Raw genomic sequence first — 25,545 nt, 5'->3', positions numbered from 1 at the left:
GCTAAGAGGGGAGTTGAGGAGAAATGTTTTCACCCAGAGGGTGGTGGGAGTCTGGAACTCAATGCCTGTAAGGGTGGTTGAGTCAGAAACTCTGATAACGTTTAAGAAGTATTTAGATATTCACTTGCTTTGCCATAGCCACCGGGGCTATGGGCCAAGCGCTGGAAAATGGGATTGTTGTAATCAGATCTTTGTTGACCGGCGTGGACACAATGGGCCGAATGGTCTCCTTCTGTGCTGTAAACGTCTACGAGTCTATGAGATTCCCCAGCACCAAGGGGCAATTAGGGATGGGTAACAAATGGTGGACTTGCCAGCAATGCCAACATCCCATGAAAGAAGTTAAAAGAGTCAGGAGATTGTGGGTTTAAGTCAAGCTCCAAGTCTTCAGTTTGTGATCTAGGTTGATGTTTCATTGCAGTCTTCAGGGGTACTGCATCATTTAAGGTGTCACTCTCAGTTGAGATTTTAAAGTGAGATCCTATCTGTCCCTGATAGAAGTGCACATTAAAGATCCCATGACAATATTTTGAAGGAAAGCAGGTGTCCTGCCCGGCACTGATCCCATAAGCAATACCAAAATGGAATAATAGCTTTCTAGGGAAGCTGGATAAGTGCATGAGGGAGAAAGGAATAGAAGGATCTACTGATAGGTTGAGATGAAATGGGGTGCAAAGAGGCTTGCGTGGAGCATAAACAGTGGCATGGACCAGCTGGACCAAGTAACCTCTTTCTGTGCTGTAATTTCAACGTAATAAAAAAAAATCAATTATCCGGTCATTCATCGTATGGCTATTTGTGGGATCTTGCTGTGTGTTAAATAACTGCAGCACTTGCCTACATAACAGCAGCACCTGCACTTCAAAATAATTAACTCTATGTGAAGCACTGAACAGTTTCTGAGACACATGGCTAAGAGCAATATAAATCCCTAAGTTATTCTTTTTCAAAACCAATAACCTGGAATGAGAAAACAAATTGTTAAATCTGCCTGAGAGACAAGGTTAACTGTAACAAAGAGATTTCTTATGCAGGGCTGTGCAAAATGGGAGTGAGATAAAGGGACGTATGCAAGACATTATCTACCCCAGTCTGGTATGGGACCATCAATCTTTCATCATTCAAGTTGTTAAGAAAAGCTATTGGGTGCTTTCCAAGAGACAGCAAGTCCAGACTTCACTTTTCCATTCTTTCTCCTTTTTATTGGTTCCAATAGTCAGGATTCTGGAGTCAGGCCATTGCAAAACTTGAAAACTCCTCACCTCTAAGACCTTCTTTCCATCTACAGTCAGCAGGCTTTTTAAAGCCAAGCTTATATTCACTAATTACCGTATTTCCCGATCCTCTCTCTCTCTCTCTCTCTTTTCCCACTTGGTGGGGTCCTGAACAATGAACTTTGTCCTTTTACTGAGTTTCTCAGGGACAAGGCAAAACCTCCACTGAGGCCCATTATCCCTGGCAATGTTCCTGAATGTTGACTTATCACTGAAGTAAAGTGAAACCTTGTACCTCCTTCACTTCAAATCTCTTTTCCTTTCTCACGCGATTGCTCTCTCGTACTCTCTCTGGTAGGAAGCACTGTAAGTTACCACAATGCTGTCCCCTGCCAACCCCAACATATCAAATCACACTAATTAAACTACTACTACCAGCATTTAAAATCTTAACTTAGTGGCAGATTTATTGTTATTCCAGGACTTCTGGAGAACATTCATTGGAGTTGCCAACACCAGGCAATTAGATTCTGTGACCACAAATCCATTGATTATATACAGTTGAATTTCATTTCTGTCCGGTCATTATTTTTTCATACCTGTGAGGAAGTACGATTTTGTGATAGCCAGTCACTGTTCAGCACTTTCGTAAGTGGCTTCCCTCATTGTAAACCGAGCGGGCAGAATTTTACGCCTCGCAGATGAGCGCGCGCCCGACCCGATTGGGCGTGAAATCACGCAGGATGGTATCGGGCGAGCGTCCCAAAGTCATCGCCCACTCACGTGATATTTCGCTCAGCGGGTGCGCATAAAAGTCGTAGGTGCACCAGTCAGCAATTAAGAGGGCGATTAAGCCCATTAACGGCGCAATTGTCTGCGATTTTTCGTGGCCCGTCCCACCTTGGAGTTGGCGGACGGGCGATTTGACCAAACGGCCTTTGCATTTTTCTTCAAACCTCATCCAAGGGCAGGATGAAACCTCCGTTAGGAAATAAAATTAAAAGAAATACCGGAGACAGCATTTTTTATGAGGTACGCTTTTGGGTGCTTGATTGTGATGGATGGACATGTTTTTCCGCTTCATTTCATTATTTGCAGGCCTGCAGCTCCCTGAGGCAGCTGTCTGCCTTCAGGGAGCTCTCTCGCTGCGCTCACCCACACCCGTAGTGACATCATGGCCTGCCCTCTTCCCCCCCTCCAACCCCACCCTGGCATCGCTGAGTTTTTCAGGCCAGCCAGCATAAAATTGCGGTTGGGGATCGATGGCAGGCGATGCAATCCGTTTCCCAGCCACTCCCAGGCCAGCCAATCGCCTGTGCCCGCCTGCCAAGGGTAAAATTCAGGCCAGTGAATGTTGCTCAGTCTCATCCTCTCCCAGTGTCCACATATGTACACACACTTCCAGCAGGGGTCACTGGATCACCATCAAGCGAGGGAACATTGTCAAATTTTTGCCTTCTAGTCTAGAGATACTGAGACCAATATTAGCAAATTCGATACAGACAGATCAAACCTGGGATTACAATCCACATCAAGGGGGATGGTAGTACGATAGTAATGTTACTAGATTAGCAATCCAAATACCTCGACTAAAGCTCCAGAAACCAGTTCAAATTCCATCATGGCAGCTGGGGGAGTTTAAATTTAATTAATAAACCCATCATAAATTGTCTCTTTAATAATGATCATCCAACTATTTTTCGTAAAAACCCGCTAATGCCCTTCAAGGGAGGGAATCTGCAGTCCTTACCTGGTCTGGCCTACAGGTGACTCCAGACTCACAGCAATATGGTTGACTCTTAGCCCTCCAATATTGCCTAGCAAACCATTCCGTTGTGTCAAACTGCTATAGAAAATAGCACTATAGATGTACCAACGCCACATGGACTGCAGCGTTTCAAGAAGGTGGCTCACCCATCATCTTCTTCAGGGCAGTTAGGGATGGGAAATAAATGCTGGTGTAACGCAGATCCCTGTTGAGATTGTTGTTGCACTCTTGCTTTTCTGTTCACATGAAGAGGTTTTAGCCGCTCCTTGACTAAATGTGGCATCATAAGTTATAAATCACTGGTTGGGTTAGGCCCTGTTGCTGTTTTGGGTGCACACTTTAGGAAGGATATCAAGGCCTTAAAGATGGTGTAGAGGAAGTTTATATAAATGGTACCTGAGGAACTTACATTATGTAGAGAGACTGCAAAAGCTGTGATAGTTCTCCTTCGAGCAGGGAAGGTTAAAGGGAGATTTAATAGAGGTATAAAATATAAATTTATGAAGGATATTGAGCGAGCACGAGGTGAAACTGTTTCCATTGGCAGGTGGGTCAGTAACCTGAGGACACAGATTTAAGGTGAAAGGGAAAAAGCACTAGAGGCAAGATGAGGAGATTTTTTTTTTTACGCAGTGAGTTGTTGTGATGTGGAAAAGTAACTTTCAAACGGGAATTTGATAAATATACTTGAAAAGAAAAAACTTGCAGAGCAGTGGGGAATGGGACCAAGTGAATAGCTGATGGGCCAAATGACTGAGTTGCATGAATCGAAGTAAGGTTGCAATCTGAACTTTGACAACGTGAAGGTCAAGAGGTGAGAAACCAATTCAACACGTTAATCTCAGATGTCTTGAGCTGCTAGCTGAGTGCAGTATAACTCCAATCTGGTGAGCATAGCCAAACTGTAATAGCTCACAGGAGCCTCAGGCGAGTAATGCAGGCACCAGTTGAAGATGTCCTATCTTTTGTACAATGTGGCCAGGCCTTCATTGGAGGAGAGCTCAGGCTGCAGGTAAAAACTATCTTTAAGTACTGATACTTGTCATCATTTCAGCCTCTGCAGATTTCTGAATTTCTAATAATTACATGTGTTCTCCTTGCAATGTGACAGAGGTGTTAATTAAGACAACAGCCCGCTTAATCTTGAACTAATTACTTCTGATCCTAAACATACGCTAATTACCAAGCTCCATATCTTATCTCACTTCTCTTTCCAATGTAATTTATAAGTGACAATTACTAATTGCGCTATCCAGAGTTATAATACTCCTGTTCTGCTAGTTATCTGCAAACAGGTCACCGCAACATACTTTAGAAAGGAAAAGCTTGCATTTTTATTGCAACTTATCTGGCCTCTCAGGATATCCAAAGCATTTTACAATTAATAATTTTGGATGGCAGTGACTGCTGTAATGTAGGCAGCCATTTTGTGCACAGCAACAGCCCACAAACAAACTGATGGGGGAGCGTGGGCCAAGACACCTTACTCTTCGATTGGTGCCATGGGATCTTTCACACTGGCTGAACAAGCTGCACAAACCTTGGTTTTAATGTGTTGAATAAGGGGGTTTTAACACAAACTGTTGCTCTCAGTTATGAAGTGGACTGACACTGTGACCTCGTCCACGATGACTTATTGTGAAACACGCTGTACAAGATGTTTGAGATTTAATTGGAAATAAACGAGTTGAACAAAATATTTCAGAAAGTGGAAAGATTCGCAGGGTGATTAACAGTCTGGAGTGAACAATCCTCACATGATGTTAACCATCTTTCCACCAGCCCAGAATGCGTGGTTAGTATCTGCACAACGAGATGGTTTGATGGGGTCCCGCAAACCACACATTTGAGGGGTGGGGAAGACACTCGTGAATGCGAGTATCCCTTAGAACTCCAACCCAGAGTTCCAGGCCAGAGTTTCAGTCTCTCCTTGCTGAGGTTCTTTGGTGAGGGGTTTGAAACCTATGGTCTCTGACTCAGAGGGAGGAATGCTACCATTGAGCCAAAGGCTCTCTCCCTGACCAAGTTACAATATTATTTTGCATTGTGGCCAGAGGGATCCTTAACAAAAATAATATTTGTACGCTTCCAGCTTTAAAACTGAGCAGAACCAGAAACCCGCTGCAGATTCCAGCAGCGCTATAGCTACAGGAAAACTATAGCTACAGGAAAAGCTGGAAGTGCACAGCAGGCCAGCCAGCATCTGGAAGACTAAAATTGATTTATATTTTGTGAAAAATTCCTCAGAATTCCCAACTGAAATGTTAACCTGATCTTTCCAATTTACTGGAGGAGAGGCTAAACTGAGGCCCTGTCTACTCTTTCAAGTGGATGTATAAAATCCCATGGCACTATTTTGAAGAAGAGCAGGGGACTTCTCCCCAGTGTCCTGGCCAATATTTATTCCTCAATTCAGCAACATAAAAATAGGGTTACCAGGTCATCTATCTTGCTGCTGTTCGTGAGGTCTTGCTGTGCACAAATTGGCCGCTGCCTTTAATACATGAGCACAGTAATGTGGTATATCAATTCCCTTTAGCAGTAGTTAATTGGCTGTGATTTGGGACATCCCAAGTTCACAAATGGCGCTATACAAATGCTAGTATTTTCCATTTTTACTTTCTGCACTGGGTGAAATAGTTCCAGTCTTTTCTTTTAGCTTATCTGGTAGTATAATGAATACCATTTTTTTTTATATTCAAAAATTGACTGAATATCATGTCATTGTGTTGTGTCCACCTCTGACTGCAGCCTATTGTTACAGACAGAATTTGTGTGGCCCCTTCCAGCCCATAGCCAGGATGCTTTGTGTAAGGTGTATTTATTTCCTTCCCCTCAGAGTGAATTTTCCTGATTTAAAATAAATTCCAGCAGTAAGCTTTTTGGTGACTTTTAAAAATAAAGAAGGCTATCTATTATCACTCACTTGCCCCACCTGTTTAAACCGCAGCACCTCAATCACTGGTCTCCCTTGCACTTCCACACAAGCAAAGATTAAGATGAAGCTAAAGTTGTAATTATAAAAATTGAATTTATGTTGAGCAGGCCTGATGTCTTCTTATTTGAGTTGATACTTTAGTTGGAGTGAAGATCTTTTAGAAATAAAGGATTCTCATGAAACTGCAAAGCTTCTTGTAGAAGAATAGCCGGGAGATTAGTTCTCAGGTGGACTTGGAAACTGGAACAATTTCATGAAAGTATAATAATTTTCATAATATTTTTTCTGGTTTATTGTGAAGTAGGCTTAGCGGTGTAAGTATAGTTGGGTCTGTCTGTCTGTGTATGATTTAATTACATTTGAAGTCAAGCAGACTGCAGGTTTAAATCATCAAAAGAAGCTAGGTGCTTGACATGCTAATGAGTAAACATGGATGCTGGCTCAGAATGTAAGATGTGAAGGGAATTTGCATTTTTAGATAAGTGAAGAGATTTAGATTGCAAAGTGATTTTACAGCTAGCCAGATAAGCAAGGCTAAGGAATGTGTTTATTTTTCCCAAAGGTTATTGGCAATATTGGCAACATGGAAGTTTTATATTATGAGGGAGATACAGTTTCAAAGACATATGAAACAATAGAATTTACAAAAGAGAGAAAAATATATAAAGGAAAATGAAAGGTTATGTGTCAGGAGGCCATGTAAGATCTAAAAGGAGTGTGTGAAAAGCCTTAATGAAGCCTCCAGCATCTGTGCGTAAGTCTGCGGTCCCATGGAACTGAAGCTGGAAAAAAGCCATTTGGAATTCCACAGTCTTGCTGAATCTGTTTTAAACCTAAAATTTATTTCAACCATTGCCTTAAGTAGAGTATAACTGGGGGTCATCTTAATTCGGAATTTTAGGAGTTATTATAGTAGTAATTGTAGTCTTATGCATGTGCTTGAAATATTTTATATTCTGTTACTAAATATTTTAATTTAATTTTAATATCTCTAAAGGTCTTGGTGGACTTATTACTTCTGAATTCAGTGCACACACCTCGTAATAAATACAAGTTGCAAAACCGTTGTGATAGCATGACCAAGTTTCCCTTGTGGATTTGGTCAGCCTGGCACACATCATCTGCCATGTTATAACAGCACACACTGTACCTTGGCGGCATTAGAAGACTTTTAGCTAAGATGGTTCAGCTGTTTATAAGACCATAAGACCTAGGAGCAGAAATTAGGCCATTCGGCCCATCGAGTCTGCTCCGCCATTCAATCATGGCTGATAAGTTTCTCAACCCCATTCTCCTGCCTTCTCCCAATAACCTTACCAATCTAGAACCTATCTATCTTGGTCTTAAATACACTCAATGACCTGGCCTCCACAGCCTTCTGTGGCAATGAATTCCATAGATGTTTCAGATGTTTCTGGTGTTTCAGATTTTTCTCACTGGTAAATTCACTTTGTTCGGGTTGTACTGCTGTCCCTGAAAATTAGTTTCAGTCACATGACTGCAGGATTAACACTTCTGGGGTCCAGACCACCATAATGTAATGGCAGTTAACAATGGTCATTCACTCTTATATCTGCCCCAACTTGAACTCAAATATTCTCCCTCGTTCAGAGGCCAACAGTTTAGAGGTCCCATATTCCTCAAATGCTGGTTTATCTTCAAACAAAGGGATGTGTAATCTTCATGGGCAGAATATTACGAGTTGGTGAGCAGGGTTGGGCCTGCTCGCTGAAGTGTAAAATGACACGCGGTGACGTCGGAGGGAACTCCCGACATCACCGTGCCAGATTTAAATTTTCAGGATGGTGTGAGTGCGGCAAAATCAGCTGTGCGCCCGCTGAGCTGTCAATGGCCAACTGAGGCCATTGACAGGGTCAATTAAGTAATTAAAGGACCTGCTCATCCAACCCAGGGGCCCCGTTGATGACCAGAAAAAACATGAAACCTCATCCACGGGCAGGATTTTAAAAATTTTAATAAAGATTTTGTAAAAATTATGGACATGTCCCAACTCAGGGACATGGAAGGGAATTTTTTAATTTCTATTTTTAATATTTTTGAAAGTAGAGGTGATTTCCCTGAGGCTGTGCTTAGTCTCAGGGAGATGAGTGCGTTATTTTGTGCGCATGTGCGAAAGAGCGCACTCTCAATTTTAGGAAGTCACCCCCTCCGCCACCCACACAGGGAGAACGTAGTGCTTCTGTGCGGATGTCACGCTGGGCGGGCCTTAATTGGCCCACCCACATAAAATAGCGCCACTCCTCCGATTGGAAGCGCGCCCGCCCATCAACATCCCCCCCCCCAACAAAGGGGGAAAATTCAGCTCCATAGTTGGCTGCATAGTACCCTTATTCAGGCCCATGTTTAACTAAATATTGACCAAACAATCAAGTACTGTTCACATTTTAAATGTTCATAGTCACTTGTTAAGTTGCAGCCATTTTAACAGGTTTTGTGCCACTTTCACAAAGTATGACCTTACGGCCTGTAATATCCAATATCCTCATTCTTGTACTGAGCAAGACACTGTGTGCTGTGACAGTGGATGCAAGAGCTCCCACAGCAGAAATATGGTACCTCCCAAACCACGAGGGGCCACTACCCTTGCCCCGCACTTCACAATCACAGATCAGTTGATCGTTGAAAGATCCTTTCAACTCCCTTCCAACACTTCCCTTTCCTGCCCTGCCCCTGTGCCGCTCGATAAGGCAAGCACAGCTGCAAACTCGCAGCCCCTAAAAAAATGGAATACAGATGTTCAAAGCCTTTGAATTTATGACCTCTTTCAACAGGCAGACAGGAGAGATGTAAATCCTGTCAGTCTGGGCTGCATTGATGTGCATGTTCCAGAGATGAAAGATCAGATTAACCTTCCTCCACCAGGATAAGCAGACAAAGAAAACAAATCTAACATCTTGTAATATTTTTTGCCTATTTAATTAATTCTTCAGTCTAGAAATGAACCATTTTTTAAAAAGATACTTCTTAATTTGATGATTAATGGTAGGTTGGTAATGAACGAAAAATTGCTACAATGCTGGATTGACATTAACAAGATTTCTCAATTCAATACCTAGCTAATTGTTCAGCTCACGAAATGCAAAGGCTGCAGAGGGTTCTGCATTGAGTGTGTTGCTGTACAGTGTGTTCATATAGTGTCCAAGGTGAAATAACAATATTTATGCTGATGTAACAGAGAGGCGAGTTAAAGTGCAAACTCAGCCTTGAGGAATTGTCTAAAGCCAACAAAGACTGCAACTGCCTTTCAGCAGGTTATCCTTCAGTGAGTTTAAAACTCTGTCACCCACTATCCTCCAACAAGACCTGCTTCCTCCAGTCCTTTATTTAAAAATTCAATTACAGGATGTGGGTGTCACTGGCAGGGCCAGCATTTATTGCCCAACCCCAATTACCCTTGAAGACGTGAAGGGGAGCCATCTTTTTTGAATGCACCTGAGTGGCTTGTTAGACCACTTCGGACGGCAGTTAAGTGTCAACCATATTGTCATGTGCCTGAAGTCACATGTAGGCCAGACTGGGCAAGCACAGCCGATTTCCTTCCCTGAAGGACATTAGTGAACCAGATGGTTTTTTTTAACAACGACCTGATAGTTTCCTGGTCGTCATTATCAATACTAGATTTTTAAATTCCAGATTAATTTAATTAATTGAATTTAAATTCCCCAGTTGCCATGGTGGGATTTGAGTCTCTGGATCATTGCTTCAGGCCTCTGATATATTAGTTCTCTAACATAAGCACTATGCTACTGTACCCTAGATATCTTGTGTAGTCCTCCTGCACCTCCACTTACTGCCTTTTTCCTGGATTCCAATGCCTTATCTTCATTTACAAATCTTATCATTGCCTGCTCCTGACTTTACCACTGCAAACTCCTTATCCTGCATGCTCCCAACTCTCACCTCCTCTGTGTTCTTCTCCTCCCTATTCTGCCATCCATGATGCAGTCGTCACCAATCTTAAGCTTTCTTTCCGAAACTCTTTCCCTTGCTAACTTCACCCCCCGCCCCCCCATCCCCTGCCCAAACATCTGAAATATCCTCAAAGTCCTTGACCATTCCTTTGGTCAGCTCCCTCATTCTTCTCAGACAGATGTTAGAAGGTCCCAAGATACCATTCACTAGAAGAAAGTCTAACCCATTCCACCTGGCTTCTCATATGGATTGCCAGCCTGCCAGGATTCCCTTGGAGTCTTCAAGAAATAAATACTAAACTCCACTGCTGCCACTAAAACTGTATAAAATTAAAATTAAGTCAACAAAATTATGATGGGTCAAGATAGAGTGCAAAGGAGTTGGTTGGGGGTGTAGATTTAGGGTAAAATGTAGAAGGATATATAGAGGATTCAAAAGGAATTTTTTTTCACCCAGACAGTGGGCAGAATTTTGCTTTCAGACAGCCAATCCCCGCCACTGAAACGGGGCCCGCCGCCATTTTGAGTGGGTGGACCTTGCGGCCTGCCCGACAGGAAGTGCTATGCGCTTCCTGTTCCGGGGGGAGGGATTTCCCCATCTGTCTAAGTGTGCTCTTTCATGCACGCGCACACTACTCCCTGAGACAAGGTGCTGCCTCACGGAGATTCGTGACAGGTAAGTTAAGTGTAAAAATAGAAACATTAAAAAATTATTAATATGTCCCCCTCATGTGACAATGTCACACGAGATGGAACATGTTAGTAAAAAAACACATAAACTTTATTACATTTTTTACAAAACGGACATGAAACTTCATCCCGCCAGTGGATGAAGTTTCATGAATAATCTGGAGCCCGCTGAGGCTCCTGGCCTGCCCGCCAGCCTTAAGGTTGGCCGGGCAGGTCTTTAATGACTTTAGTTAGCCTGTCAATGGCCTCAATTGGCCATTGACAGGTTGGCAGGCGGACAGCTGATTTTACTGTCCACCCGCCTTCCTAAAAATTTAAAGGGACTGGGATGATGTCGGAGCTTCCTCCCCACGTCATCCCATGTCATCTTCCCCTCAGCGAGCGGGCCCCACCCCCAAATCGCCGAGGGGAAAATCCTGGCCAGTGGTGGGGATCTGGAGCTCATTGCCTGAAAGCGTGGTAGAGGCAGAAAGCCTCATAATATTTATAGAGTACTTGGATATGCACTTGAGTTGCTGTAAACTGCAAGGCCATGAATGAAGAGCTGGAAAGTGCAATCAAGTTGGATAGCTACTTGTTGGTTGGTGTGTATACAATGGACCAAATCATCTCCTTCTGTTCTGGAAATTTCTATCATTCTATGACAATCCAGGCATTAAAATTGTGCATTCTGTTAATTTTTGTTGAACGCTTTTTGTTGATTGGTTAGAAAAATATCAGACATGGGAACAAAGGCTGCTTGGCAGACAGTCAAGAATCAACCAATCAGGCAATGAAGAAGCTAGTCACTTTCTGATTGGTGTAGGAAGGCCGAGCAGAGAGGGAAAAGATCTCCTGTTGGGGGAAAAAAATCCCTGCACTTTTTTCATTTGGTGCAGTCAATTAATTACTGAGGACGATATCAAGAGGCCTGGGACAATGACAGAAAATGCTTATTAAATTCTAATTTATCTCCCTGTTTGACAAACATCAACTGAATTTCTCTTCATCAAAGTTTTCTTTACTTAAATCACCTTGCCTTTTATGCCTCATTCAATCACAATTCACAAGTTATTGCATTACAATGAAAGCTTTCTCAATGCAAGGGCAAAAATAGCCCTCTGAGAAAAGCAAAAGCATCGCCAAGGACGACATGGTACAAACTCACCATTTTCGGTATCTAGGATCCAAGAGACGTTCTCTCCAGACACTGCAGCTTTGTAATTCGAGGGAATGTATATCTCATCTAAACATTGGCAGCAGACAACAAACCCATTCTATTCTCCTCTCTCTTTCTGACACACATGCATGGACACACACTGACTGTTGTGGCGTTATTGGCTGAAGAACCAGAGAGAGTATTGAATGGCTTCCTATCACTCCAATGTAGGTCAATTGGTAAGCCAATCAAATTCTGCCTTAAGTGTCTCCTCCTTTCCCCCCCTCCCCTGAAAACACCACCAGTACCCAAAGTGGATATTAAACTTTTGTAAATCAATGATTACAACTCAGCTGGAGTATTGTGTCCAATTCTGGGCACCACACTTTAGCATGGATGCGAAGAAAGGGTGGTGGAAGCAGAATCATTAATGATTTTCAAATGAGAATTGGGTAAATGCCTGAAGGCAAAAAAGTTTGCACAACTATGGGGGAAGGGCAGGTGAGTGAGATTAATTGGGCGACTCTTTCAAAGAGCTGCCACATGTACAATGGGCTGAATGGCCTCCTTCTGTGCTGTATTATTCTATGATCTTATAAGATCATAAATCAGTCACTTTTTGGCTACTGTTGAGCAAATTATTTGAAACAGTGCAGGAAAATCAGCCTGACCAGTGACCGGTGTCACCTCCTGGATGGTGTGAGTGTAAACTGAGGACCGGATTGAGTTTGCCTTTGCCTATTCAAATGCTGTCACAGTTCAAAACTAAATCACACAGACCAGAAACACCTTGGTTTAAGGGTGGTTTTTGTTCAGTTACTTGGCGCTATAATACCACTAGGACACAGGGCAAGAGAGCAAATTAAATCACCCTGGGTGCCAGCCCCTGATACCAGGTCCCTGTGGACAGTGCTCATTGGATAAGGACAGGTCAACAACTGCAACAACAGCTTGCTTTTAGTTAGTGCTTTTCACAGCGCAGTGTAAAGTGTCCCGAGGTTCTTCATAGTCTGATGGAATCTGTGATTTCAAAGCTTGTATTTTTTGGATCATACCCAAGCTGAAAGGGATTTCAGGATTTTAGGGAAACTAAAACTAGAACAGAAACTGAAATGGAAACTGCTCGTTTCTTGGGAAACTGAAGCAAGTTAAGCCAGATAAAAAGACATCTGAGGCCAGTTGATCCAGTGGTTCAGAGCAGGCAGTATGAAGGGACACAAAGGCTGGATCTGGGGGCGAACTGAAGGAAAATAATGTTACTGCTACTGTGGCTTCAGCTATTTTAAAGAAATTGATTGACCAGCACCGGCTATGCAGTGTACAAGATGGACCCACACTAAAAGCAGAGCTAAGAAGGTTCTAGAGAAGTGCGGCATTGTGGTGAAGACTGTGCCTGTGGACAGGTTGCTTGGGAGCTATAGAACCATAGTAAAGTTACGGTGCAGAAAGAGGCCATTCAGCCCATCTTGTCTGCGCTGGCCAAAAAAAGAGAAAAAAGAAACTAGCCGCTGTGCTGTCAGATGAGAACAGATGATGGCAAAAATCCTTGAAAAAAAGGAGCTAGAATTCTACCTGAGGAAGATTAGTATCTTGAAAGACTTTGTGGCTGAAATTGGTGCCATATATGATATAAGCTGGATGGACTACCAAGTAAGTCTGTGAGATCTATCTTTGTTGCATCTACTATTTAGTGTGTAATTTATAGTTTGTATTGACCACACTTTGCCTTTCAATTCATGTTTAATTTATGCTGATTTTAGCTTGACAAAGTAAAAGTTAGAAGAAGCGTAAGCTTGTCCATTGGTTTCCTTGTCGGGGTTGTCCAGTAAATTCAGTTCTTTGGGTTTGTTGGTCTCCATGGGAATCATAACAACAGGAGCATTATTAAACAAAACTTGACACTGAGACACATAAGACAATATTCGGACAGGTGACCAAAAGCTTGGTCAAAGAGGATTGGATTTAAAGGAGGAGAGGGTGCAGGGTGGTGGAGAGGCTTAGGGCCTGGGTGGATAAAGGCACAGCCAACATGATGGAGTGATGAAAATTAAAGATATACAAAAAGCCGGAAATGGAAGAGCGCAGACATCTCGGAGGACTGAAGGGCCGGAAGAGGTTCCAGAAATAGGGAGGGCGAGGCCATGGAATAAGTTTGAGAAAAAGGATGAGAATTTAAAAATCGAGGCATTGCTGAATTGAGAGCTAACGTAGGTGAGCGAGCACAGGGGTGATGGACAAAGGGAACTTGGTGCAAGTTAGAACACGGCAGAATTTTGGATTAGCTGCAGTTTATGGAGGATGGAAGAAAGGAAGCCGGCCAAGAGAACATGGGAATAGACGAGTCTAGATCTAATAAAGGTATTGGGCTTGGCTCATCTGTGATGTTTGCCTAGTTGAACAACCTGATACTGCTCGATGTGTAGCCTGGCACATGAAGGCAATGTACAAGAGGAATACAGCACCAAAGCAGCTGTGCAACGGCAAAGAATCAGACCCTTCAAGACACAAAGGAATGATAAGGGTAAGTAAAAAATTCTGATGAAGGGTCAACTGTGTCCTTCTCCACAGAGGCTGTCAGACCCGCTGAGTTTTTCCAGGTATTTTTGTTTTTGTTCTAGATTTCCAGCGTCCGCAGTATTTCACTTTTGAAAAATTCAATCTGTAATATCAGAACAAAAACAGACCTAGCTGATTCTAAAATAATGATACACTTGAGCTCCCCACAACCACAGGAAATCCCAAAGAACTTTACAGTTCATTAAATATTTTTGAAGTGTAGTTTTGTAATGTAGGAAACAGGAGAGCCAATTTGCAGCAGTATCAGGGCTTGATTCTTGGGCAAGTGATGAATATTGGCCAGGACACCAGGGAGAACTCCCCTGTTCTTCCGCAAAATAGCCCCATGGCATACTTTACAGGAGAGATAGATTTTTAGCTACCTCCTTCAGTTATCCGCAAAGTTTCCCACAAGCAACAAAACCACTGACTGAACATTTCCAGAGGAAATTGAGATGAAAGTGTTAGACCCAGCAGTAGACTCAAACAATCAATCAGCGTATAGTATTCTCTGCATGACTGATTCCAGTGCTGGGAACAGTGGCTTGAAAGAGTTCAGAACAGTGGATTGCAACCTAACCCACAGTAATCTGTAGTCAGTGCCTCCTGAGGAAACTGACTTACACAATCTAGTTACTCCAATCTTTCCTCCAGCATTACCTCGAAACTTCCTCCTCAAGCACTCTCGACTGGCTCCCCCCTCTTCCCCTCTCTCTCTCTCTCTCTCTGCTCCGGTCTCGGCTCTGTTCTTCCGTTCCGTGAATGTGACACAGACTCAGCCCAGGAATTCAAACGGCAAAAGAAATGGTCGGCACGGTTTCTGGATTCAGACTGCCAAAAGAAAATAAAAAGGGGCGTGGGCAACAATGAAGGATGGGTGATATCAGGAATCCACAGATTAATTTCCCCACCTCTGTAAATTCTCCTGTAGATATAAGGGGTGAAGGTGGACCTGGGTGGGAGAGGCAAGATAAGCAGAGTCACTTTTGGTGCCAGTTAAACCACACACTGGTTATTCAATTCCAGTACCTTGGCAAGGTGTACCACATGGGATCCAGTGTGTCTCTGCTCATTTCATGTCCCCATTCCTGTCTCCAATTTCACCACCCATGCCTTTTGCATGTGGAATCAGGAGATACAGTCAATAAATAGTCCTTTTGCTTGACTTTGTTAAACCTTAAGAACCTATTGTAGTCAGATCAGAGAGCGTCCCATCTCTCGGCATGTTATCCCTTTTAGTGCCCAGTCACTGTATTAAATGGGAAGCCCATTTGTTTTGATGAGCTCACAGGAGTTACTCTGTGCATCTCCTGGAGGCTCAGGCAGGTTTAAACTAACAGACCGTCCCAAAAGCACAATCACTAGTGCAGCTTACTGACCATTTAACTGGTCAATGATGAGCATCTGACAGAAACGCAAAGAACATCTCAATTACAACCTAGCAAATTTACACCTTTTCCTGCAGCGGCTGGTGTGCTTTCTGGAAGAAAGAGCTTGCATTTATGTAGTGCCTTTCATGACCTCAGAATGTCTCAAAGCTTTTGAAGAGTGGTCACTGTTGTAATGTAGGGAAACGCAGCAGTCAATTTGCAAACAGCAAGCTCCCAAAGAAGCAATGCGCTAATGACCAGATCACCTGTTTTAGTAATGTTGATTGAGGGGAAAATATTGGTCGGAATGCTGTGGAGAACACCCCTGCTCTTCTTCAAAATAGTGCCATGGGATCTTTTCTGTCTAACCAAAAGATGGCACCTCCAACAGTGCAGCACCCTCTTGGTACTGTACTAGAATATCAACCTAGATTTTGTGCTCAAGTCTCTGGAGTGGGACTTGAACCCACAATCTTCTCAGAGGTGCAATTGAGTGCAACCCGCTGAACTCCTGCTGACTCCTGGTTTGCTGAGTTTTCATCCTCTATCAACTTCTCCTGAGCTGTAACTTACTGCATGCAGCCCCTGTTTCCATGGCTTGTGGTGTAGAACATCATCATCAATCTGCTAGCTCCCTCGATTGTGGAGTGCTCCCAGTGTTGTCTAAATGTTACAGTCATGATTTAATCACTCCGTATGTCTGCTCAGTTATACTGGTGCTTTTGTTGTAGGGGCATACCAAACTAGGGATCATAAATATAAGATAGTCAATAATAAATTCAATTAAGAGTTAAGGAGAAACTTCAGCATGGTATGAATATGGAACTGACTACCATATGGAGTGGTTGAGGTCAATAGCATAGGTGCATTTAAGGGGAGAGCTAGATAGGCACAATGAGGGAGGAAGTATTAGAAGGATATGCTGATAGAGTGAGATGAAGTAGAGTAGGAGGAGACCCATATGGAACATAGACACTAGCATAAACCAGTTGACCTGTTTCTGTTCTGCACATTCTATGTTTATGAATAGGAATTCTTTGCTTCTGTGGCTCTTCATGCCTCATCACTACCCTCCCTTCCAAAAGCCTCTACTTTCAACTGTTTTGTCTTCCCCTTGCCAATCCCTCCTGCTCAGTGTCCACTATCTGCCCTCCTCCCTGAATGGTGTGCTGAGATATCTCTCTACTCAAAGAATGTCACAAAAATGTGCACTGGATTTGACTAAGTCCAAGGGCAGAGATTTATGCCCAGCGGGCATGCACGCGCCTGACCCAATTGGGCATAAAATCGCATGAGATGACATCAGGCGAGCGCCCCAACGTCATCACGGACTCGCACGACATTTCACTCGGTGGGCGCGTCCAGAAGTCAGTTGTGTGCCCGCCGACAATTAAGCGGCAATTAAGCCCATTGAACGGCACAATTCTCTGCGATTTTTCACGGCCCAGCTGGTTGGCGGACGGGAGAATTGGCCAGACATCCTTTAAATTTTTAATGAAACCTCATCCAAGAGCGGGGTGAAATCTCCGCTAGTAAAGAAAATAAAGAGAAATATCTGGGGACAGCATTTTCATGAGGTCCGCTTTCAGGTGCTTGATTGTGATACATGGACATTTTTTTCCCCACTTTTTTATGCTTCATTTCATTATGTGCGGGTCTGCAGCGCCCTGAAGCAGCTGTCTGCCTTCGGGGAGCTCTCTCGAAGCGCTCAGCCCCGCCCGCGGTGATGTCATCGCCCGCCCTCTTCCCACTCCCGCCCTGCAGTCATTCCCAGGCAGCCTGTTAATTGACCAGCCAGCGTGGAATCACGGTTGAGGACCGATCGCAGCTGGGGGCCCGTTTCCCAGCTGCTCCCGAGCCACCAATTGCACGCGCCGCTACGGGGAGAAAATTCACGGCCCAAGTGTTTTTCATTTCAGAACATGTAATAACTTAAAGCAACCAGAGAGTGGTAATGCGGTCACCAAGACAACCTTGCTTCCAATAATCAAAATTATCGACTTCAATTGTAAACCTACATCTGTGAATAAAACATCCCAGTCCTTTGTTCTTCTAAAAGCTTCTTTCATATTCTCACCCCTCACCTGAAACCTTCCTCAGCTGCACTATTGTCTCCTTTCCAAAATTTCCATTCCTTTGATTCTGTCCAGCTCCCACTCCACCTGCCTTCAGCTGCCCGGGCCCCATGCTCTGAAATTCTGTCCCTAAACCTCTCTGCCTCTCCACCTCTCTCTCTAGCATTAAAGATCATTCAGCCTTACTACTCACCTCAAGGTCATCCTGCCTAATATTTCCTTCTTTGCCTTGGCATCTGTTTGTCTGATGTTGCCTCTGTAAAGCATCTTGGGATATTTTTCTACATTAAAAGGTACTGTAAAAATGCAAGTTGTTTCAGATGGCCCTGGCACATGCTACCCATCCAATTTATCTCAGTCTCTCTTTCTCTGTGTGTCTGCCTCTCTGTCTGTTGCTCATTCTGTATTTCTCTCTTTCCCTCTCTGCTTCTCTTTCATTCTCCCTCTATGTCTCTCTCTGCTTCTTTCTGTGTGTTTCTGTGTCTCCTCTCACTCTCTGCTTTTCATCCTGTCATTCTTTCTCTGCCTCCGTGTATTTGTGTCTCTCTGCATCTATGCGTCTCTCTTTTTCTACATGTCTCTCTCTGTCTCTATATCTCTTTGCTTGTTTTTGTGTGTTTCTCCCTGTATTTCCTCTCGCTCTCTGCCTTGCTGCCTCACTTTCTCTTTGTCTCTTCTTTCTCTGCTTCCATGTACTCGTCTCTCTCTACACCTTTGTCTCTCTTTCTGTATCTCTCTCTGCCCCTCTGTCTGTGGCTCCTATCTCTCTGCCTTTCTGTGTGTGGCTCTCTCTACCTCTGTGTGTTTCTCTCTGTGTATCTCTCTTTCTCTCCATGTCTCTCTCTCTCTGCCTCTCTTTCTTTCTTCTTCATTGTCTCCTCTTTGCCTCTGTGTATGTGCATCTCTCTCTGTTTCCCTCTGTGTCTTCTCTTTCTCTGCCTCTGTGTGTTACTCCTTCTCTCTTGCATTTCTCCTCTCTTCCTGTCTTTCTCACTCTCTCCCATCAGGTCTGAGAATTAATTCACTGAACCAGCTTCATCCGCAGCACCTTCATTATCCTGGCAACAGGTTTATCACCAAGGGGAGGGTCCTCTTTAAAACCTGCTCATCAACATCTCCCTTTAAGAACCCAGGCCCACTGACCCACACGTCTGTCAACTCAGCAGTAAGCTGAGTTAATATATTATTTTTATAACAGCCGTCAGCCTGTCTCTCAATTCTTTAACTTGGCTTGTGGTAGCCAAACCTGATGAATCAGAGATTATGTAGAGAAAAGACAACGCATCTACTCTAAATCCTAACCTGCCGCAGTAAGAAAATCCTTCTAAACTTATTACTGTTGGAAAATAATGTTTTCATCCTGTCTGTATTACACAAGCTTTACATCCCTTAGTATAACAAAGAAAAAGCTTGCATTTATATAGCACCTTTCCCAGCCTCGGGATGTTCCAAAGATTTTTGCAGCTGATTAATCATTTTTTTAAACAAGTAACTATTCCCAGCCAGTGGCTACAAGAACGACTTGCATTCCTTTAGCGCTCCTGGGGTACAACAAAAGACTTGAAGGGCTTCACAGAACAATAGGCAGAGAAAAGGAAGCAGGGAAAAGGGAAATCAGAAAAGATTTAGGTGGGTGGAGGGGATTGTGCAAGGGAAGAAAGCAGAGTGGAACGGCATAGAAAGAAAGACTTGTATTTATATAGCGCCTTTCGTATCCTCAACAGGTCGCTTCTCAGCCAATGATGTACTTTTGAAATGTGGTCACTGTTGTAATACAGGAAATGTAACAGCCAGTTTGTGCACAGCAGGATCCCACAAACAACAATGACCAGGTGGTATGGTAATTGGTACATGATGGTGAGACTAAGGGCAGAGTGACTTAACAAAGTTAGAACTGATGTCAGGAAGTTCCTTCCACAGAGAGTGATCAACACATGGTGAGGACTCTAATGTAGAGGAATGAAGGGGAAGATCCTGATATCATTTCAGAGAGAGTCGGATGACGGGGATGGGGGACAGTGGGAGGTGTGCGTGGATGGATGAACTGAATGATCTCCCTTATCTGCACCCTCCTCATTGATCGTATTATGGGCTGTACTTGGGACCTCAATGTCATGACTGACCACCCCTAATCGCAAACCCGCCCACACAGGTTATATTCTGCTTCAAGCAACACTCAAGAGCCACCCAATGGGAAGGAGCATCTACTGAGAAGCAGCAAAGCAGTAAAATAAATGAGAACCAAATGCAGGGACGAGCAGGATGGGCTCAATATCCCAGAGCAGCATCGAAACTTGGCAGGGCTGTTTGGGAAGACTGTTTGTGAGTGATGGGCCCTTCAAATGCTGGCTAGAGAGATGCAGGGAAGCGTTCCTTTTTATATCGAATGCAGTGTTCTGTTGCTGAGTGCACTGCTGCTATTTATTATCAGGCAGGATGTTGGCCTGTAGTCAGCTACATTCCTGCTGCATAAAAACTGAAGATTTGATATTGGGGATTATGAACGAGCAGAGTGAAGGTCACCCCTGCTCTGCCAGTCCTTCCAGTCACAGATGTTAGAGTCCTGCATTATTCTGCTTCAAAGTGATATTTGGAAACCTTGCATTGATGTCTGGTAAAGCCATAAGACCGATAGCTTTTAATATTTTTACTACTAGACTCTGTAAAGTTAATTCAATGCCCACTGTGGGACTGAGCTACACAGGTTCAAAAGGTCCCAACTTCAACCACCCCTAGCTGCACCCCTGTTTGATGTGAATATGATGATGCAATTGTGCCACTGTTAGTGTCACTGTCCCCAGGTTGGGGCAGGAGCTGAGGGGGAGTATCTGTCAGTGTTGCTACTCCTGATTGCTGCCCAAGAGAACATTACAAATGTTTGCATTGCAGACCACCTCTCTTGGGGAAAACACAGCAGCTGACGGGCCCATGTGGAGGCAAGCACTGAAATTCGGCTCCGCATGCTTCGAGGACCATCTACACCAAACTCCCAATGTCTGATGTGCCCGGAGGAAGGCCAGATGTGGCAGAGCTGCAGAGGTTCCCCGGGCACGATCAGCAACAATGTGAACTGCCAGTTCAGTGGACGTCCATGCCAATCCTTCATCAAACTCTTCAGCCACTCACAGAAGCTAATGGCATCATTTACAGCTTGGACACACTCAAGCAGGAGGAGTTGACCACAATATGTCCAATGCAGGTGTGTGGAAGTTGAACGATGAGGCTCAGTAGTGATGCCTGCCACAGTCAAATAGGCCGCTGACGCACATATAAACTAGTTCCTTCAGGTGAGGTCCTGAAAGGTGGGTGTTTTCTTCCAGAACGGATTAGCATTATCAGGGAAGCAGAAAGGGAGAAAGAAAAGAGGGACACAAAAGGGGCGTGTTTACCAGTTTGTCTCCTGCTTTTTCCCCTTTAAGAAAATATTTGAATTTATGTAAGAATTTGTTGTTGGAGTTTCTTAGTCACAGAGCAATCCTACCTTTCACCCACTTAAATTGCCAGAAATAGAGAACATCTGGGAACCAAACTATGTATCTGAAAAACATATTGTGGGATCCTGGTCACTTTTGCAACTCCCTGTTCAAGATTCCTGGAGGGAATCATTTCAGTGGGATGATCTTTCTCATATAGCAAGCAGCGCTTGGAAAGCCAGTTGTAGCAAAGCCGGTGTCAGTTAAGCCTGTTCCTTTCAGCCTATCAATGATTTAGATCTTTCTCCACCCAATTTCCACTACCATCCAGGACGAGCCTGAGTCCATTGTGTTCTCATCCGAGAGTACAATTGGAACTGAAGACACCTGAGGAATTCCCCGTATTGTTGCTTTTCCAGCTCATCCCACGCTAAACCTGATGAACTGTGTCACTTTGGAGGCAACTAGCAGACCCGAAAGATGGCATTCATCTTTCTTTGGTTAATCTTTTTCCAGCCTGCAGGATCTAGTTCAAAACAAAAACAGAATTACCTGGAAAAACTCAGCAGGTCTGGCAGCATCGGCGGAGAAGAAAAGAGTTGACGTTTCTTCTCCGCCGATGCTGCCAGACCTGCTGAGTTTTTCCAGGTAATTCTGTTTTTGTTTTGGATTTCCAGCATCCACAGTTTTTTTTGTTTTTATGCAGGATCTAGTTGTTGTTCACAGGGCTGACCTTGTACTCTAAACCCATAAACTCTAGGCATTCCTGGAGGTTGGAAAGTGCTTCAGCAACTGCAGCACATGGCAACGAATAAGTCACATCTGCCTTGGAGCTGCTAGTCAGAGGCAGTAAATCCAGTGGCATTTATCTCATTGCCTGGCCCCAAGCCAACACTTTGTGGGCAGCTATATGTATTTGCATCACTGAGAGAAACTTGCTAATGGCAAAATACTGTGTAACACAGTGTGCATGGTGAAAGGCCCATTGGAAAATAGCTGAGTTTGATCCAGTTGTCACCCAAAGCTTTCCGGCTGGAATTAAGAACAGGAATATGGCAGATATGTATTTCCTCTCCCTAGACTGCATAAGCCATGGCTCTTTTTTTATTCATTAATGGGGCGTGGGTTTCGCTGGCTGGGCCAGTATTTATTGCCCATCCCTAATTGCCCTTGAGAAGGTGGTAGTGAGCTGCCTTCTTGAACCGCTGCAGTCCATGTGCTGTAGGAACAATGACAGTGCTATTAGGGAGGGAGTTCCAGGATTTTGACCCAGCAACAGTGAAGGAACGGTGATATATTTCCAAGTTAGGATGGTAAGTGACTTGGAGAGGAACTTCCAGGTGGTGGTGTTCCCCCATGTGTCTGTTGCCCTTGTCCTTCTAGATGGTAGTGGTCATGGGTTTGGAAGGTGCTGCCTAAGGAGCTTTGGTGAATCCCTGCAGTGCATCTTGTAGATGGTACACATTGCTGCCACTGAGCGTCGGTGGTGGAGGGAGTGAATGTTTGTGGATGGGGTGACAATCAAGTAGACTGCTTTGTCTTGGATGGTGTCAAGCTTCTTGAGCGTTGTTGGAGCTGCACTCATCCAAGCAAGTATTCCATCACACTCCTGACTTGTGCCTTGTAGATAGTGCACAAGCTTTGAGGAGACAGGAGGTGAGTTACTCGCCGCAGCATTCCTAACCTCTGACCTGTTGTTGTAGCCACATTATTTATATGGCTAGTCCAGTTCAGTTTCTGAGTGGATAGTGCTCCTAACTCTGAGTCAGAAGCCTCTGGCTTCAAGACCCTTCCCAAATATTTGAGCCCCTCCAGCGCACTACTGAGGGAGCGCTGCACTGTCTGATGTGCCCTCTATACAATGAGGAGTTAAAGCCCATCTGCTCTCTTAGGCAGAACATCCCATGCCATTATTTTGAAGATTTCCACGGTGTCCTCACCACTACTTAACCCTCAATCAACGCCAGTAATTGGTCATTCATCGCATTGCTGATTGTGGGAGTTTGCTGTCCACAAGATAGCTGCCAAATTTCCTACCTTTCCTACAGTGACTACACTTTTTTTGTCAAAATAAAGCTGGGTAAGAAAGGAACTGAGGCTTTGATGATGTTTGTTCCGGTGGACCTTTCTCAAAACTGATATGGAACCTATACGAACTCTATAGATAAGTGTGGCTCTCGATTCTGCAAACCTTACACTCATTTTTGCCTACAGGGTGTTATATTTTATTGTATTATCTGTAAATATCTGCAAAGAGCTAGGAACTAATTGTTATGTGTAAGTGTTCCAGGGGGCCACTTTCCACAGCTGCACTACAGACTCATGAGATGTGTAACCGAACCCGTTCAAACCAGTCCTTCTTTTGTACAGTGCAGCATGGCAAATGTTAAACATAAAGAGCTCTCATCTTTCCAAATTTAAATGCAATTATTACCAGCATGAGGGAGCCAAAAGACAACAAGAACACATAGCACAGAGCTTCAGTCTTGCTTCACATCCTCCATCTTATCCTCCAGTCACATGAGCCATCGGTGTTGTGACATCGGGAAAGGAGTGGGTGAGATTTGCATTGTTTGTGACCACAGCTTTGCACAGGCTGAACTCCAACCTGCATTGCTGAATCGGCCCTGCGAGTGCATGTATTAAAGTTGACCCTAACAGTAGTGGGTTTGAGCACAGACCGTTCGCACCTCAGCAACTGTGTTTGAGACCATTAAACTGAATAATACATTGCCAAAGGTCTGCGAATGCTCTGCCAACATATCTTTGACAAAACTATTGTCATTCAGGGAAGCTGGCCTCGTCAGAGATTAAGTTAGAAAATCTTAATAACACAGCCTTAACTGCACAGCAGTCAGCACTGTGGAATCATCCAGAACACCAAAATCCCATAACACCACACTACATCTCTAAGCATCGAACGACAAAAAGCCTTAGTTTGAAGTCATGAATGATTTATTTCCTCAGTAAGCAGCACTGCAGTTCCTCTGGAAGAATGCAGCTAACTAATGCATTGTACTCAGCCCCTGCTCTCTGTACTGTGACATTATTCAACCGATTGTGATGTGGTCTTCACGATATTATGGTCCTTCTTACCCCACTGCCTTAGTGGTCTGCTTGTAACTGACCCAAAGAAGGTCTCAAAATCAAAATGCTACACAAAGTGAATGGCCCCCTGCATGTGATTCTATGGCTGTAACTATGTGGGGTCTGTAGGAGTGTGTCAACAAGAGTTACTGCCTGCAGGACAGGAAAAGCCTATTTTTGGGGTGCTGGGTAAGGAAATACAAGCTGATAGTTCGTTACAGAAAGAACTTGCATTTCTATAGCACCTTTCACAACCTCAGAACATCCCAAAACATTTTACAGCCAATGAAACACCTCTGAAGTCCATTCACTGTTGTAATGTAGGAAATGCAGCAACCAATTTGTGCACAGCAAGCTCCCACAAAAAGCAAGGTGATGCTGACCAAATAATCTGCTTTTGTGATGTTGATTGAGGGATAAATATTGACCAGGACACTGGAGGTAACTCCCCTGTTCTCCAAAACACTCCAATACTGACAGAGGAAACCGGGCCTATCCTCCCTCACCGACTGTGAAAAAAGGAGTTTAGTGTTGTTGTTCTTCAGCTGCATTAATTCTCCCAACTATTTGGCTGCATTTAAAGTCAGCCCAGTGTTCCCTGCTCCCTGTGATTCCATAAATAATAAAACACGACAGTCCCCTGCTGATTATCTTGGCAGAGAACAATCGTCCCATCTGCGCCTGCATGGCGGAGTTCTGAAATTTATATCAAAAAATCAGGATAATGATACATTGTTGGAGGCTTGCATTAAATATGCAATAGTCTGACTAATCTAATCAAATGTGACCTTTCACTCCTCTTGTGTATTACAAATAACAAGCTTGTTACCAAAGGGAATCAGAGCAGAAATAACTCAAAACCTCTTTACTTTGTAGAAAATTCTAGAATTAATCATTTATTAAACTTAAAAGTTCTTTGAGGAGCTTCAATCTAGCGGCCTTCACTTTAGGCCGGGATTTTCCAGCCCCCTCGCGGGCGGGACCCCCTCCCAGTGGGGAGGCGGCGCCCCAGCCTGAAGTCCGTTGACTTGCGGCGGGACCGGGAGATGGCGGTGTCAGCCGGTTGCGGAAAATCCCGCCGTCAGTGTCGGGGTATCGTGATTCCCGTCCGATGAGGCTGAGGGACCAGGGATGGACGGAACAGTTGCAGTTTGCCCTCCTATTTTTCTCCACTCCTCTCCTGTAAAGCCACGGAACCTGACATTCCTCCGTCACTTCACCCAAACTATGAGCCTTCGTGTGTGAGCCTAAACAGTGGCTGGCTGTTCGACTGCAAAGGGCATCACAGCAGAGTTCAATGGCGTACTCCCTCACACGGAAGATTTTGAGTGGAAGGTGGGTAGGAGGGGGAGTAGGAACCCTGA

General features: G+C 44.0%; 1 protein-coding gene across 2 annotated transcripts in view; it reads right to left on the bottom strand.

Moving 5' to 3' along the window:
* Positions 1-25,545, bottom strand: part of coro2ba (coronin, actin binding protein, 2Ba) — a 203,320-nt gene that overhangs the window by 74,513 nt on the left and 103,262 nt on the right. The window contains exon 2 of one of the 2 annotated variants that reach the window (XM_041175109.1): positions 14,897-15,067. The exons of the other annotated variant lie outside the window; for it this stretch is intronic. The gene's annotated coding sequence lies outside the window, so the exon portion shown is untranslated. The remainder of the gene's footprint in view (positions 1-14,896; positions 15,068-25,545) is intronic. 2 annotated transcript variants of the gene reach the window in all.

The sequence above is a fragment of the Carcharodon carcharias genome, chromosome 26, assembly GCF_017639515.1.
Source record: "Carcharodon carcharias isolate sCarCar2 chromosome 26, sCarCar2.pri, whole genome shotgun sequence".
NCBI classification, from domain to species: domain Eukaryota; kingdom Metazoa; phylum Chordata; class Chondrichthyes; order Lamniformes; family Lamnidae; genus Carcharodon; species Carcharodon carcharias.
Note: the sequence above shows the minus strand (reverse complement) of the source record. Positions and strands in the feature narration are given on the sequence as shown.